Genomic DNA, 17,927 nt, shown 5'->3' on the forward strand with positions numbered 1-17,927 from the left:
AGAAAGATCACTTAGCGAACACGCAAACACAGACCAAAATACTCAGCACATCCAGGTGAAACCATCAGCCGGTCGCCGCCAATATCCCACTGATGAAAAAAACAGTCTTCTGGAACTCTAAATAATCCCAAAACGAGCTATCTGGCTTATCTTCCAGGGCTTGCCGGCCTCGGGGCGACTGGTTAACGCATAAACTCGCTACAGTAAACTGTACGAAGCGTGCCCCCGACAGAAGTAGATAACTCCCGACCAGGATTACCCCTTAAACAAAAGTTAACCCAAACAAAACAAAATAACAAACAGTGTAACGACGGAAAGGCAAAGCCTAGCTGAAACACACTTCCTTACCAGAGACTGTTAATTAGCTGCGCAACCAAAAGACGTGCTCACCTGGATGCAATGAGTCCCCGTTTTCGATCCCTCTACCAAAAAGGTTTCGCGGACGAGTAACCCCAATTTATGTTACGGCCAGCTCGTGAACAGACCGCAACATAAAGAGAGACAACAACAGTTTTTAATTTAACTATTTATTAACATTGATCGCAACATTAACAAATTATAGTGTCTAGGGAAATGAGTGTTGCAATATGCGTGAATGTAAAGAGTAGTAGGCTATCAGCATGTAAGATGAGTAAGTGAAAGGCAAAAGGGGGAAAAGAGAAATAAAGAGGAGAGAAAGACTAACGTGCCAGTGTAAAGGACTATCAAAGTGTCTACAAGAAAGGAGGAAAAAGTGCCTACAGAGAGAGAGAGAGAACCCCTTTTATAGCCCCACCCAATACAGGTGCACCTAATAATGTTATTAGCCTAACCAGGCCCAGCCCTGCCCGTGCACTGACAGGACAGGACCTGAAGGGGCACAGGGGGTCGTAACATCAGGCGGTGGTTTGTTGAGGGAGATCAGCGGCGGCGGAGGAGATCACACGTTGAAATGGATACAACGTACTCAATCTGATTCCAAAGGAACGTAATGATGCCTAGCAGTGACTGTATGAGTGGGTTTAGCAGCATTGTTGGCCTCCGGTGCTGAGCCTGTGCATTCCTCTCCCTCTAGGCTGCAGCGAGTGGGAGGAGCCTCCTGGTGCGTGCGAGAGTGCGCCCCGGCCTATCAGCGAGCAGAAGAGGACTTGGGAACGTTCAGACTGAGTCTGCCAGTGAGCGGTTCACTCGGCGCATAGGGAGGACTACTGGCCGCCAGCTAAGTGCAGGGATGTGCAATGGACATTTAATATGGACATGACTATAATTGTGGTGGTGGGTTGTTAGTTGATTTTGGTTGTGTTTGGTATTTACTGTTATTTGATTTTGGGGGATTCCATGGGTTGGCTGTGGCAGGGCCAATGGATTCCCCCATGTGTAAGATTTAATTTTCTGTTCTGTCTGTCTATTTTTGATGTGAGATTTAGCCTCCCTGCAGGAGGTGGTCTGAGGGCTGCAGCAGTAAGCTGTATGGGGATTTGCTGTGCTGATGTAGCTAGCCTTGTGGTGTTCTCTATCTTGAGTGGCTTGTCTTGTAGTGTAGTTTAGCCTAACCTTGTGGTGTGATTTATGCAACTGTTATATTTCGTAGCTCACTTGAATGCTGTGTATTGTTCCTGGTGTTGTAATTGCATACTGCTGCAGAACGTGTGGTGGGAAGAGACTGTGGGGAGGTTATCTGTAATAAATATTGATAATCTGCACTTGTGTGTCCATGTTGCTTGTGGTCAGGAGGTCCTAAGAAGTCCCTGTTAGGGGAACAGAAAATTGGGTTGTGTTCAGACTGAAAATCCCCCCCCAAAATCAAACCGGCCTTGTTCGGTCGCGACATATGTTTCAACCTTTATTGTGGCATCCGTGTTTGTCACACATTCTGACGGAAAAGCACATGAACACTTGCTGTGGAAAAACAAAGTAGCCACGGGAGCGGTCCTTGTCATTCCCAAATGCCATGAATGCACCATAATGACAAAAATCTAGCCCCAGTTTCCGACCTCTGACTCACACATTACGTGACATGAATGATGCGGAATGATGTTTTCACTGGGAAAAAGTTTTTTCCGAAGCCGATGAACGCTAGGTGATACTGCTCCATTGGTACGTAATTATGGGGCGTGTTTCAACCGATACGGGGAGGGGGGGGGGGGGGGAGAATGCCTCTCAATTGGATAGACCTAACCAATCAGAGCAACGAAATAGCTTACCGTGAGGTGTAGGAAGAAAACACAAGAACCATCCTTCTTCTTCACAAATGCCTTAACGATTTTTTCTGGTCTTTTGTAAAGTTAGTGCCGTCAATAACTCCTACAACACTCATTAGCGAAATATAAGAGATATGTAGTAGGGTAGGCTATTAAAAAAATGATAGCTTATATCCCCTCCGTTTTTAAAAATAATTCTGTTGAACACTGATATGCTACAAACATGTTAAACAGCTGGGAAAGGCTGTCGCAAATCCCTCGAACAGGTGGTCAATCAGAGATTTCAAACGAACGAGGGAACAACATGTCACAATGCAACAGCGCTATTTTCCCTTGATGAAAGTGAAACCACGAGTTTTCCCACATCTCAACTCTTGGCCAAAGTTTTCAGAAATAATCGTTTTCAGTGATACAACCCCATTAAATAATATGTATTTTCCATATAGGGTCTTAAAAGCCATGCCTCCTTCTAGCCACAGCGTTTTTGTTTTAAACATAAACCTAATCTAAGCGTGCTCAGATAACGTGATGCCAGACCGAACTTTCCGACCTCAAATGTTGTGGGCGGGACTAAATTCGGAATGGCACCCAGGCTATATCCAGGCTTAATCCCTTATCCTAGTTTTGTGCAACAGGCCCCAGGTGTCAAAATATGGAACTATCAAGCGCATCATTGTGTTGGAGCAAATGACATAAGAACAGCTAAATGTCAAAGAAGATTTCAAGGAACTTTTCTCGGCCCTATATGAGCTTGGAATACAAATGTTCATCAGTGGCCCACTCCCAGCAGAGGGAAGCTTTGTATTTACCAGACTATTCAGTTTAAACGTTGGCTCGCAAAAACATGATTTGCAGTTGGGATGAATTTTATTGACAATTTTAACCTTTTTTGGAATCGCAGGGAGTATTTCAGACCAGATAGCACAGAGCTGAGTTGGACTGGGGCCAAAACTATCACCTCTCTCTCCTGCACCCAACATTTTTTCTGCTAACCTTGAGCCGAGCCTCTGATAAGCGCTTAGTAGCCACACAAACGAAACAAGCGGATGACATCAACAACTCAGCTAAACCAAAACACTCTGCTCAGGCTGAAACAGAGATATGCACAACCCCCCCTGCTGTGGGGCTCTCTGGTATACCCGCTAGCCTCCACTGAAATGCAGACCTTGGAGAAACATAAATAACCAGCTCAACAATGCCCAGCCATGTCCACTGGACAAGATAAGTTGGGTGCTGCTGAAATGACTCAAAGTCAATCACTGGGGTCAAACTCCTTGGAATCTCAGCAAACAAATGGATGTAATGAGCATGAGGAGATAGCAACTATTAAAGCTGCTGAGAGGCTATCAGAAAGGAAGGGTCATGTTGTAACACCCCTCCCCACCTCTGTCGACTCCCTGCCACCACAAAGACACAACAACATGGAATACACAAACAAGTTACTAGTGGGGTATACTATGAATCTCGATAAGTGGGTTAGCAAGGTATGTTGCGCTCAAATGCCAGGGTATGCTGTGTGTGACGGTCACGGACGGACCGCACATTTCCTCCATCTCCCCCTTTTTGCCTTTTTCGTGATCAAGCATTGATATGCACACACATACATTTATACTGACGCCGACGTAGGCAGGGAGGTTCCCCCAAACGCGCTCGATGAAAGCACTCCCGCAAGTGCTAAGAAGCTAACTTGCATTCAAGAGACTTTTCCTTCGCTGTCTACACGGGTAAAAATGGGCGATTGTATGTAAAGAACCACACTAGGCAAACTATTTCAAATGTTTTCTTTTTATTGTGTTTAGAAAGTTGCTAGTGCTTTTCTAGGTGTAGAAAGAGGAAAGTAAGGAGCGCTCATACCGGTTTGTTGTGTTTCCCTTGTTGACGGACCCACGGATGGCAAAGCGGGTCGTCAAGGAACAAGCAGTCGTTTATTTGGTTCCGCCCGGAAACGGTCCGGGCCATCTTGCCAAAATGTCATAGGGCTAACGGAAGCAGTTGTGGCCAAATTGTTTTCTGTTTAATAGTTACTATGACGTTAGGCAATGTTATATTTGAAATCTCACTTGGGTAATTTGTTTTGTAAGTAATGTGAAATGTCCCACTGATGCATCAGAGTTTGTGTTATGTTTATTTTGTCTAGTGTATGTTAATTGTTTCCCCTTTGTGTTGAAATGGTGCTGGCCACCTTCTTTATGTAGGGGCATAGATATCTATGATGTAGGGGGTCTGAGTCCTATGTCGGGTAGTCTAGCCTTGGGTCCGATGGTGAGTATCTTGAACTCCGCTGTATTTTGTTCTCTGCATTTGAATAGAGACTTCTGGGGCATTGAACAGTTTGTTCATTTTGGACATTTTTGATACCTTTGAATTTTTTGTTTTGAAGATTTGTTTTTTTTGTAAAAACTCACTTTCTGAAAATAACAAAAAAAGAAGAAAAAAAGGAAAGAAAAAAATTTGTAATTTGGAAGATCGGACATCTTTTGGGCTTTATAGCCACCAAGCATGAAAAATAAAAACTTTTGCTTGGATTTTTGCTCCCTCTGTTCTCTTGGCCTGATCCACTTTACATTTTTTGGGTAACTGCTCGATCCAATCCTTCACACTGTGACACGAAAGTGGATCTGTTTTACTTTCCACATCAAGATACACTTTAAAATATCAATATAGATATACATATAGCAAAACATTGACATGTGTATAGTCAGTTACAAAAAAGGAGAAAAATCCAATTCTAAGTTTAGACCACGGTATTAACTAATTAGCTTTTAAAGTATAAATCCAAAAGGATTCTCTTTGCAAAAGTTGTTTAAGTCTATCCCCCCCTCTTGGTGATATTTTAACATGTATCGCTACTTCCATGGTTCGCGTCTTTGTAATGTAGAGCCATAGGGTATTGGTGGTTGCTTGTTCTTAGAGCATATTTGTGCTCTGCTAATCTTGGTTCTTCCAATATAAAAACAGCCACAAGGACATTCAAGTCTATAGACAACAAATGAGGTATTGCAATTAATAAATGAGTGTATACCAGGGATGGGCAAACTACGGCCCGCGGGCCGGATCCGGCCCGCCAAGCACTTTCATCCGGCCCGCCGAGCATTTCATTTAGGCTAGTTATTAGGCTGCTCGCTATTTTTTTCCTGCGATAGACGTTGGTTAGCTTTACTGCAAACTGCTTTTCACTCTCCTTAGATAACGTTTACAATGTCAATGTCAAAACATCATGTTAAATAGAGATAACATCATGTTAAACTAAGTTAACTCTTAGTTATCTCCTTTGCAGCAGATCTAACGTGAACATATGCAATCCATTTAATTGGGAACGCGTCTGCACTCACGAGAGGGAGAGAGAGCCGCAAGTTCCAGCTGGCTTGTGATTGTTGATAATTGATCTCCTCCTTATAAGAAAGTTTTAAAAGGAAATCATGAAGGCAACAGTAGTTCCCACTACTGACCATTTAAAAACTGTGAGAGGGCCCAGCCGTAGGTACAGCACTAGCCATAGTGGAGCAGGCAGAAGATCATTGAGAAATAAACGTGAATTAAAGCGACTGTCTTAAAGCGATAGTGTACAATTTATACATTTGTTAAACAGCATAAAATTATCAGTATTTTTAAAACAAATTAGCAGTATTTTAAAACAAATACTTTTCATACTAAATTATAGGCTATAAAAAATGTATTTTTTTAGGCGTGTGTCGTGGGGGGGGGTTGTGTGGCCCGCCGGCCAATTTTCAAAACCCAATGTGGCCCTTGAGCCAAAAAGTTTGCCCACCCCTGGTGTATACTGTATTCACAATTTAATGTCACATCTGTAAAAATATTGGTCTTGACCATATTGTTACAGTGATTAGTTTCCACACTTATAGTTACCTCTCTTTTTGCCTATAGCCAGGTTTTGTTCTGTACAGGAGGCATATAGCTTTTCACAAGACTATCTTTTAGAGTAGGTGGTAGTGGGTACCTCCGGCAGTGCATCTCTCAAGACGGTATCACTTTTTATTATGTACCAATTCTTCTTCATTATTTGCTTTGTCTTATTGGCTTGCCTACTGTAATGTGTAACAAAATAGACTTGGTTTGGCTCTTGTTGTCGCCTCTGTTTCTGAACCAACAGCTGTTCTCTGCTAATTTCTTTAACATACTGTAGGTTGTATCTAAGGTCTTGTGTTTATACCCTCTTTTCTTAAACCTTTGAATTGTGTCCTGAGCATTTTTATCAAAAACATCTTCAGTCACATATGCGTTTAATCCTTTGAAATTGGCCAAAAGGGATATTGTCTATTAACCAAGATGGGTGGTAGCTTTCTGCTCTCTGTATGGTATTCCGATCAGTGGGTTTTCTAAACATGGACGTGTGCAATTCACCTTTGTCATCTTTTGATAGCTTCAGATCTAGAAAATGGATCTGTGTTCATGAGAACTCTAGACTCAGCTTCAAATTATAGTGTTGTTTAGATATGCATGAAACTGTAACAGCTCTTGCTGTGACCCAGACCATATAAGAAGAACGTCGTCAATATACCTACCCCACCACAAAATCTTATTGACAAATTCATTTAGACTCGAATAGACAAATGTTTCCTCCCATAAACAAATTCGAATAATTTGGTGCAAAGCAAGCTCCCATTGCTGTACATTTTATCTGTTTAAAGAATTTATTTTGGAATAGGAAAACATTGTTAGTTAGAGTCCATTCTGTTAGTTTTAATATAAGATAAACACTGCTGGGGGCATCTGTTCTGGTGGTCTCTTCTCCAAGTAATGTGACAATGCCTTTAATCCTTCTTTGTGATCAATGTATATAGTGACAGGTTGTGATTCTGTTGAGTTTTTTTATCAGGTGCGAAGAGTTTATTCACTTCATATGTAACTTTTGTAGAGAACGTGTTCAGAGTCGAATTGTTTATATAAGGCATAAAAGTTGACTTGGGCCTAAAGTGTGTCTCTTGGGAGTGAGCAGCTGTTTCTCTATACACTGAAAAAAATGGGCTGTTAAATTAACATAAAAAAATCTTGTACATCAGTTGCATCAATTAAATCATGTCCACGAAGTCCAATTAATTCATGTTAAAAGTGGCAAATTGTATTCTGTTAAATTAACATGATTTTTTCATGTGTATGTGAAGAAATTGTTTCTTATCAGTCAAACATGATTTATTTTGCTTTGATGAACATAATTTTTACATGTGCCACTGATATATAAGATTGTCATAAGTCCAACATGATTTTTTTCTTGTTTGATGGACATAATTTTTTTGATGCAACCGATGTACAAGATTTTTTCATGTCATATTTTAAAAACTATTGCATGTCAAATTAACATGTTATTTTAAAAAGCCTCTTCAATAACCTGAAGCAATCAACCACAACTAGAATTTGAGTACACATTTACAACATTTATTTCACATTTCCAGACATTGCAGACAAATGAAATAAAAACGTGATGCATTTATTACAAAAATAAAATGTTCTTGGGCAATATTCGGTGCATTTCAAAATTGCTAGTCCCTTGAACTTTCTACATTGCAAGTCATAACTTTGAAAAGTACAGCCAGTGAACATGCAAGACACAACTTCATTTTTCCTCAGATGTGTGTTGACATGAATGAAATACTCCCTTTCGTTTGGCAAATTGGAACAGCTACATAGATGACACGAGAAGGTGGTTAACTGATCTAAGGTCTGACCTAATTGTGTGCCGATGTGAACAATAAGAGCGTTCCATGTTTTAAAAGTACAGGGACAATCTGTATATGTGCAGGGGTAGTTTGTGGTGCGGCCAAAGTGGGGATGATGGAGTTTGTAATGAGCAAGAAGATCAGACCTACTTTGAACCGCTGATTCACATCCCTTGCACTGCCACATTTACTGTGAAAGAGAACACAGAAAGGGAGGTTGATATACCAATACAGAATATGAATACAGACACACAACATTGTGATCACAACACAACTTTTAAAAATGTATAACACTTCATGAATCAAATTTACCATGTATTGTCCTGTGTACAGCTTTACAAACTCAGCATTACTCGTCTTAAAAAAGTACAAAAGCACATTAAGTGCACCAAGATTTATGACCATGTAGCATTGAACAGTTATAAAAGGTTCAGTTTGATGGAGAAGAAAGAGAGGGAAGTACAACACAATAACAAAAAGAAGGAGGGAGAGAGAAAGTGGAAGAGTTAGGTAAAAAGTAAGAAACCGATGGAGAAGAAAAGAAGAGGGAAGTAGGAATACAAGATTAACCTGAGAAAGGATGTATAGAAAGTATGAGGGAGGGAGACAAAAGAAAGAAGGGAGTGACCTAGAGAACAGGGCTGTGTGTGTGTGTGTGTGTGTGTACAAAATCATCAATTGCTGTAACTTACCTGGCACATGCACCAAATGTTCCAATTTCAGTAATGCTGCAGCAAGCTCCTTCTGAAGTGTATTTGGAACTGGACTGTGAGGGACCGTTTGCTCTACAGGTGGTAAATCCTCTTCTACACGCTCTGCAACACCCAAATCACATGATACAAACTCAGCATTACTCGTCTTAAAAAGTACAAAAGCACATTAAGTGCACCAAGATTTATGACCATGTAGCATTGAACAGTGAAAGGTTCAGTTATCTAAATGTAGCAGCTATTGTCCATATGCAATGCTAACCAGTGACTGCCAGATAAACAAAAATGCTCCTTTGGCTGTTTGAAGCAGGATTTCACAACACCGTTTTTCAAATATCATCATCAAAAAGCTTCAGCATTTATTCACCAGTTGTCATGGGTTTCAATGTACGCACGCGTTACAGCCAGTCATGCCTTGGCGCCATCAAAACCCAGCTAGCTTAGCTTGATGTACACTTTCTAGGTTCTAAATCCGCACAGCAATTGACGTACAGCAGTGACCACAACAGGTTCCCGAAAATGAAATGAATTCGCTATGAAACATGTGTCGAAATAGTAAAACACACACCACTTGAATACGACGAAAACGCCACAACAATAACCCCATTCTCGACCGTTATATTGGGCTGACGCCACAACAGTAACCCATAGCTGGTATGATTAGATGTAAGAAGTTAGTGCAACTATCTGTTTGTACTGTAAAAACGCAATAGCTTGGCAAAACATTCGGAAAAGCTACCGAAGATTAAGAATCAATTGATATTTACCTCACATTGTAGATCTTGCATGCCGCTCGTAATGTCTTCAGAGCAAGAAAGCCAGTTGATTCCTCCTTCCCGCTTAGACTCAGGTCAGGTGCACGAGCTAGCGGGGTGGTCACGTCACTTAGTTCTTACCATCCAACATGATAAAATTATGTGAATAAGCCTATTTCACGCCGCCATTTTGAATATCGATAAGCCGTATACTCACTTCCGGTTAACGATGTCTTATGGAGAAACTAACGTTATCAGAGCTATCAACAAGTTCACAAGGAATTTGCGGCATCTGCCAAATATTAATCTATCACAGGTGTCAGATATTGTGGAACATCACACGAAAACTAAGCGATCCAAACTGGATCGGGGATATAAATTGTTCCATGAACAATTTTTATATAAATATGAAGGTAAAGTCAATCAGCTAGCTAGATGGCTAATACCAGATTGCTAGATGGATAATACTAGATAAGACACAACAGCTTGTAAATGCACTTCAATAAAGCAGTGTAACAAAATTATCCTGTAACCTTCTTCTACTAAACCATCAGAATTGGATTGTAGATATAGAATGTTCCATGATCAGTTTATGTTTTGTGAAGGTAATGTTGATGTCAGCTAGCTAGAAGCTAGGTGGCTAACGTCAGATCCAAACACAGCTTGTAAATGCACTTCAATAAAGCTGTGTAACGAAATGATCCAGTATTTTATTTTGAAATTATTACGTGCATGTTGTTTTTGTATAGTCTCCAACGTAGTAGGCCTAGATGGTAGTGTCGTTGTGAGAGATCACTGTGCTACCAATCTCTTAGAAAAAACGAGGAGCCGCACAAAAGAGGTGTAGCTAGGTGGCTAACGTCAGATCCAAACACAGCTTGTAAATGCACTTCAATAAAGCTGTGTAACGAAATGATCCAGTATTTTATTTTGAAATTATTACGTGCATGTTGTTTTTGTATAGTCTCCAACGTAGTAGGCCTAGATGGTAGTGTCGTTGTGAGATCACTGTGCTACCCATCTCTTAGAAAAAACGAGGAGCCGCACAAACGAGGTGTAGTGAACATTGAATCTGTCAGGGGCAAAAGGAACAAGCACGCCGAAATAGCTATTGTTTACAACAGTCTTTTTGAAGGGGGTGCGTTGGCCAAATAATATTAAAAAGATGCAACACAAATGGCTATGGTTTGTCAACAAAAACGTTGTCTAGAGTATGCATCAATAATTGACAAACAAACGCTACCTACCCTGTTTTTCGTGCTAAACGTCACTGAAGCCTAGTTGATTGAAGGATGACATCTTACTTGCAACAGTGTCGATGTCTAAGCATCTTGCAATGTTAATAACAAATGCACCTTCCTGTGTAGACTACAGTAAGGAGCCTAACTTGTGAAAGTTAGGTGTGTTTTATGGGGAAATGTTTTGGATATCATACAAATGATGGTCATATGAAGGACAGATATACACATGAGGCATTTAATAAATGATATACCAGCTTGGCTTTTTATGTAAGATTGCCTTTTATGTAGGTACATTGTAAAAGGCAATCTTACATAAAAAGCCAAGCTGATATATCATTGATTAAATGCCTTGTGTGTATGTGTCCGTCTTATGACCATAATGTGTATGATATCCAAAACATTTCCCCATAGAAAAACACCTAAGTAGCAAATTGTTGCAACACTATGGAAGACAAAGCTCTTATTTCTTTCCCAAAAGTTTTAGTTGTTGTTCCACGAGTTAAGGTTCAGAAACTTTTGCTAATATGTTCCACTCACCGTGCTATTACTAACACTACTTCGGCCAGGAAGACTGCGGGGATATGCTGTTTTGTGTGTTGGTAGACTCTAATCACATTGTTGCACAAGCCACGCACTCAAGTAAACGTAACCTAACCAGTTGGTCATTTAAAAAACAAAAACATTGGGACGCTGCAGAGTGAAATCCACATTATATATGCCCTATAAAAGGTTAATGTCAAAGTAACAAGTAAACAAGAAACATATTTTATTGAAAAACTTGTGGACATCATAGAAATACACAACATGGAACAATACATGAACACCTATAAACCAATTATTATATATATATATATATATATATATATATATATATATATATATATATATATATATATATATATATATATATATATATATATATATATATATATATATATATATGTACACCCGGAGCCACCTGTGGAGAGCAGGCTCACAGCAAGCCATGAGGTCCTTGCTGCCAGGAGAGATGAGACCCAGCAGTGGTTAGCAGGGAGGATCCTCAAGGGAACGTGGCAAACCGCAGATATGCGGCAGGGGCTGGAGCCAGAAGTGCTCCACCACTACGTGGATCTCTGGTAGGTCAAGGTCTCCCACTGCAGCATCGTTATGATACATCTGGGTGCGAGCCTAGATTGTCAGGTGGTTGATCCTTTGCAGGTTCCCCACTTTGTACTGATCAGACATTTCCGTGTAGAGGAGAGGATTTGGTGAGACGAGTCCTTCATTGAAGTTCTGAAAGACAAATAAGATATTTTTTATCATTCCACATTTATGGACGTATTTCTTCAATAGTATGTGTGTGTGTGTGTGTGTGTGTGTGTGTGTGTGTGTGTGCATGGGTGCGTGCTTTGTTCAATTTTCAATTTGTCTGTTTTACAATTATTCTGTTGATCAGCATGTGGGCGTGCATGTGTGTGTGACATATTTCTCGATGTATTTTCTTGATTTCGGATTCAGTGATTATTACTAACAACTTAGCATGTGGGAGTGTATGGGTGCGTGTGTATGCATGTAGAAGAGCAGGGAAGTGAAAATACTCACGTGACAACACCAGCACCTCGAGTTCCACTATCCTCGTGTGAGCTGCATCCAATGCACCTACCTGATGCAAACAAATAGAGAAAAAGTAGAGAAATAATGAAACAGATCACAGCACCTCTTTAAACTCAGTCCATATCAAGAATAGCTTATTTCCCTGATGCTGACATCCTGCTAAACTGTAAACAACAAATGCTTATTAATTAATTACAGTACACTACAATTACTTTAGTGTGCAATGATGACATACTGTAGTAAGTTATGAGTGCTGTGACACAAAATAGCATCACAATAATCTGTGTTTCAGTAGCCTGGCAATTTGCCATGGTGGAGGGAGATGAAAATCGAGCGGAAGTACGTAGGAAGGCAATTAAGCCAGGCTAGTGTTTCAGTAAAAGGTGTATGAAATATAAATGTATGAAATAATCTCTTGTTTAGTTTAAAACAGACACAGACACACGAACACAATTTGCTGTCTAAACCTAGCTAACATTACTATCTATATCTTTGCTTTGTTACCTAGGGCTATTGGCTCTGTGCAGCACTAGGTAGAGACAAACTCCACGTAGTGCACGTAGGCGGGGGGGAAGCTAAAATCACGTAAATATCTACTGCAGCAGTGCTCCTTGGAGCTGCCCACGGGTTTAAGAAGCGTAAAACACTTGCATAAATTGTATTTCATACATTTTGGCACAACTGAAGCATTCATCTTTAGGTGCTTTTTAAAAGCGATTACAACGAACGAGAAACGTGTGCCGTTCACCCACCATAACACAAACACGAAGTTCGTCTTTCATATCATGCCGTAGGCTGGTGTATTTAGGAAAAAGGTGGAAGCTAAAATTGCGTTTAAATATCTACTTGAAACCGAGCAGACTGACACACAGCAGTAATCCTTGGAGCTGCCCGCGGGTTTAAGAAAACACTTGCATAAATTGTATTTCATACATTTTGGCACAACTGAAGCATTCATCTTTAGGTGCTTTTTAAAAGCGATTACAACGAGCGAGAAACGTGTGCCGTTCACCCACCATAACACAAACACGAAGTTCGTCTTTCATATCATACAGTAGGCTGGTGTATTTAGGAAAAAGGTGGAAGCTACAATTGCGTTTAAATATCGACTTGAAACCGAGCAGACTGCAGTCAGACTAGCATCAGTGCTCATCAGTCACCCATGGTTTTAAGAAGCTTAACACTTGCACATTGTAGGCTAATGTTATTTCTTACGTTTTGGTACAATTTAAGTATTAATTATGTAGTGCACAGAGCCAGTAAAATCCTCCAAATAAACATAATGTATATGCAAATGTACACCTAGCTATTTATCTCCTTGCCAGTTCATATACTCGGATCAAATCTTACCTGGGGATGGTCGTGCGTCGTAGTTATGGTCCGTAGCTAGGCTAGCTAGCTAAGCTAAGGTAGCTAGCAACATCAACATCTTTTTTCCACAAGGTTGTTGGACTTCATGAACATCAAACCCCAGTCTCTCAGTTGTCCTTTCAAAAACAGACTTCCTGGCTTGGGTTGTTTCAGAGACCTCTGGTTTGTTAAAACCACTAGGTGTTTTGTACAGGTCACTGCTACGGAAATGCATACTAGAAAGGACTGTGCTATTAGAGACGTTAAACAGTGGGCCTTCCTCTCTCCTGATGGCTTGAATCCATTTTCTTTGACGGTCCACATCGCGGGGAAAATTTTGAAAGCTCAAATATGGTTGTTTTGGTCTGCTGTTGGTACACAGAGGCACACAATACCGCCTTGTGCAAATCATCTGTGCCATTGCCATTCACCGTGAATGGTGTTCCGTATGACCGGAAGTAGCGATACGTCTTAATGTAGCTAAACGGAAGAGACGCCATTTTTAGATGAGATAGGCTTATTTGACATTCTCAAGGAATAGCTTAGGCTCACATGATTTTTTTTAATTTCAGAAGGACCACTAATAAATCATGTGAGGTTCTTTCAATAAATTCATGCAATTTCAACAACCCCAAAGAGACTCTTAGCTGAAGGTTGCGGTAAAATTTGAATAAGTCAACCTTTGTTTGGAACTCCTAGTTGGATTTGATAGAACTGAAATCTGGCTGTTTGAAAGTGATATACCAGAGATATTGATTACTTCTTGTTTTTCTTTCTCATGCTCCTGCCTTTTGGATGGACTGCCTCGTCTTCGTCCTCGTCTGGTCTTGCGCCTTTTCGTCTTTGTACTCTGTTGTCTTTTTTGGGTCTGGTGCCTAAAAAATCCACAGGAGGAAGGCTTTCACTTGGAGATTGGTCATCATCACTACTTGGCAGTTCAAACGATACAGTTATTTTCCTTTGTATCTGTGCATTTCGATTGCGTCTTTGCCTTCATGTGTAGACTTTCTCTCCCTTATAGTCTGATTGGTCTCTCTTGAATTTTGCTAGTTTCTCTTGTTTGATGTGTCACTGTCTAGTCCTTCTTTAATCTCTTTTTCAAAAGGGAGTTCCTGATCCTTATATTTTGTAGAAATCTCTTTTTTAATTGAAGTTATTTCTTTCTCTGTTGCATATTTCTGCTTCTTAGCTTCTTCAATCAGCAGTAGCATAAGGTCTAAGGAACACTTATTCAAAATAGCTTCCCATTTGTTCATAAACTCTGTTCCCGAAGCCAAACGATGGAAATTTCTTAATCCTCAATCCTCTTGGGATATTTTTTTCTCTCCAGTAATCTGATAATGTAGTCATATGCATCTGTAATTTCAAATCTTTTTCTGAAAGTTTCTTTAGATCTAGAAATATTTTCTTTGCATCTGCAGTCTCTGTATCTACTGTATCTAGTCTACGGACATTTTGAATTTGTCCTGAAGAAGGCCACAGAGGCCAAAACATGTTGCCATGTTTTTTAATGAATAGCCAAGTTTAAAATAAAGGCTTTTTAATTTATATTCCTTGTGAGTGCCTCAGAATTACTGTTTATTTCGGAAACATGGAATACACTACTGGAATACCTGCTGAAAGCGAAACGTATGCAACAAACTCCCCAGGACCTCAGCAGGCAGATGGAGACTCTGAACCAATATTCAACCCCATCTTCCTTGATTTCCCATCACCACATACACCCAATCACGTCCCCACCCAGTCAAACTCCCAAGCCACCCAAACCCCCCTAATCTCCCATCACCATCCCCACCCCAACACCCCACCACCCACTCAAATTCCCCAGGATCCCCTGTATACCCATCCCCACCCCAGCACATGATTTTCCCTGCAAGAATGGAAGGACTGCTGCCAGTAGCCTTGCAGTTTTTTAGTAGCCCAAGGCCTTTAGCACCAAAGGAGCGCATGGCACCTCCACGGCCTCCTCCTCCCCGCTCAGAAGGATCTCTTAAGCAGCAACAACCTCTTAGTTCATATTCTCAGCTGGCATATAGCAGCTGCAGGGGACAATTTTTTCATGACAGTGTTGTATGATATTCTCAGGGTCCCTGCAATAGAAATGGTACTGACAGTAGTTTTGAGAACATGCCGAGACCCAGTAAGCCTATGACATTCTCTATTCCTGTATTGACAAGTAATAGAAGACAAGTGCATCGAGCTTACAGGGTAAACCAGTCAAAACCTCCTACCCGTACGACAACAACCTCAGATTTCCCCCATGGATAATATTTCCCCAACACTTACAGCAAAACTAGCACTCCTAAATATCTCTTTCAAACCATTCTTAATTAATGATTTGATTTGCACACACAACCTTGATTTTTTACTTTTAACTGAGACATGGTTAGACAAAGCAAACAGTGCTACTACTCTCATCGAATCAGCTCCCCCAAATTTCAGTTTTTTGAGTGCTACCAGAGCAAATGAAAGAAGTTTTTTTCAAGACGTCTTTTGAGTGCAATCAGTCGTCATTCGGTGACTTTACTTCATTTGAATATCTGTGTGCACGCATTAAGTCTTCTCCTCAGATTTTATTACTGACAATTTACAGGCCTCCAAAACATTCAGCTAAAGTCTTTCTTGAAGAGTTAGGTGAACTGCTATCAGTCATTTGCATTGAGTTTGACTGTCAGGGGATCTAAAATTGCATGTGGATAATCCTGAAAACAATTATGCCAAGGAATTAATTGCACTAATCGATACTTTCTCCCTAACACAGCATGTACAGGTGCCATCACACTCTCTCGGCCATACCCTCAACATTGTTATCACAAAGGGTCTCAATGTCTACAGTTGTTAAAGACCTGCCGTTATCCGATCATTTCTGCGTGTTCTTTGATGTGTCTGTCCCCACACACTCAGAACAGATCTATGATGGTAAAAAGAAGAATCATAAACGATCAGACTAGTGCTCTCTTTGAGCAAGCACTTTCACAGACGTCAACTGTCAGACTCGGTAGAAGACTTAGATAGATAGATAGATAGATAGATAGATACATAGATACTTTATTGATCTCCAGGGGAAATTCAAGAATTATTTGATCACTTTAATGCAAAAATGGAAAACATTATGGATGACATTGCTCCGTTACAATTCAAGAAAATTAAGGACAAACAGAAAGCACCATGGAAGCAAAATCCAGCGGTTAAACTCCTAAAAAGAGATTGTAGGAAGACCGAAAGAAAATGGCGTAAATACAAACTTCAGATCCATTATGAAATCCATAAAGAGATGCTCCGCACATTTAACAACAAAATATGCAAAGCAAGACAGTCTTTTCTAACATCATCAGTAGAAGTTCAAATAACACTCGTGTTCTATTTTCGACTGTCGATAAGTTAACAAATCCCCCCTCACAATTAAGCGCCTGAACTTCTCTCAACTAATTAATGCAATGAGTTTTCATATTTTTTTAAAGGTAAAATTGACAAAATCAGACTCAACATATCTGCTCAATTACTAATTCAACATCCGGAACTTCCAACTACAAATAGAGGGAAACTTAACTTGATGTCAGAGTTCAGCTTGATAGACCACGACACACTTGAAAAAACGGTACAGAATCTCAGCTCTTCCACATGTGGCTTAGACATTTTGCCAACCAATTTCTCTTGTTTTTCACCTTATAGCAGCAGATGTCCTTCACATGGTAAATTCATCACTGCTGTATGGCATTTTCCCTAAGTCACTGACTTACAACAGCTGTTATAAAGCCACTTCTCAAGAAGCATAACCTGGATGCCTCCATGCTAAACAAATACAGGCCCATATCCAATCTACCTTTTATTGGCAAAATTATTGAAAAAGTAAAAGTAACTAACCACCTTCCTAACATCAAATGGGTATTTTGATTACTTTTCAATGACATATGCCTCAATACAGATTCAGGTAAAACATCAGTCCTAGTGCTAGACCTTAGTGTAGCATTTGACACTGTTGATCACAATATTTTATTACACAGACTAGAACACTGGGTTGGATTTACAGGCATAGTTATCAACTGGCTGAAATCATACCTACAAGAAAGGAGTTTCTTTGTTGCCATTGGAAAGTGTACCTCAATACCAACATCCTTGACCTGTGGTGTTCCCCAGGGGTCGATCTTGGGGCCATTATTATTCAACCTCTATATGCTCCCACTTGGACAAATCATCCAAAATAATTTTATTTCATATCATAGCTATGTAGATGACACACAAATTTACTTAGCTCTGTCACCAAACGACTATGGTCCCCTTGAATCTCTGTGTCAGTGTATAGAACAAATCAACACTTGGATGTCTCAAAATTTTCTTCAGCTGAACAAAGAAAAACTGAAGTAATTATATTTGGTAAAAAGGAGAAAAGACTTAGGGTTGCCACAGTGACTGTCCTTGA

At 40.2% G+C, this 17,927-nt stretch overlaps 2 long non-coding RNA genes across 2 annotated transcripts; both read right to left on the reverse strand.

The window, feature by feature from the left end:
* Positions 1-7,558: 7,558 nt before the first annotated feature.
* LOC143111735 (uncharacterized) lies at positions 7,559-9,423 on the reverse strand. The gene is made up of 3 exons (XR_012984604.1): positions 9,333-9,423; positions 8,548-8,670; positions 7,559-8,045 (listed from the first exon to the last, which is right to left on the reverse strand). It is a non-coding gene; the product is annotated as an uncharacterized LOC143111735 (long non-coding RNA).
* Positions 9,424-11,520: 2,097 nt separating this feature from the next.
* LOC143111997 (uncharacterized) lies at positions 11,521-14,008 on the reverse strand. Its single transcript, XR_012984649.1, has 3 exons — positions 13,508-14,008; positions 12,146-12,206; positions 11,521-11,836 (listed from the first exon to the last, which is right to left on the reverse strand). It is a non-coding gene; the product is annotated as an uncharacterized LOC143111997 (long non-coding RNA).
* Between the last annotated feature and the right edge of the window lie 3,919 nt (positions 14,009-17,927).

The sequence above is a fragment of the Alosa pseudoharengus genome, unplaced genomic scaffold (assembly GCF_046254945.1).
Source record: "Alosa pseudoharengus isolate Yale_2024_CS ecotype anadromous, Long Island Sound unplaced genomic scaffold, YU_APseudo_1.1 YU_APseudo_1.1_scf_8, whole genome shotgun sequence".
NCBI classification, from domain to species: domain Eukaryota; kingdom Metazoa; phylum Chordata; class Actinopteri; order Clupeiformes; family Clupeidae; genus Alosa; species Alosa pseudoharengus.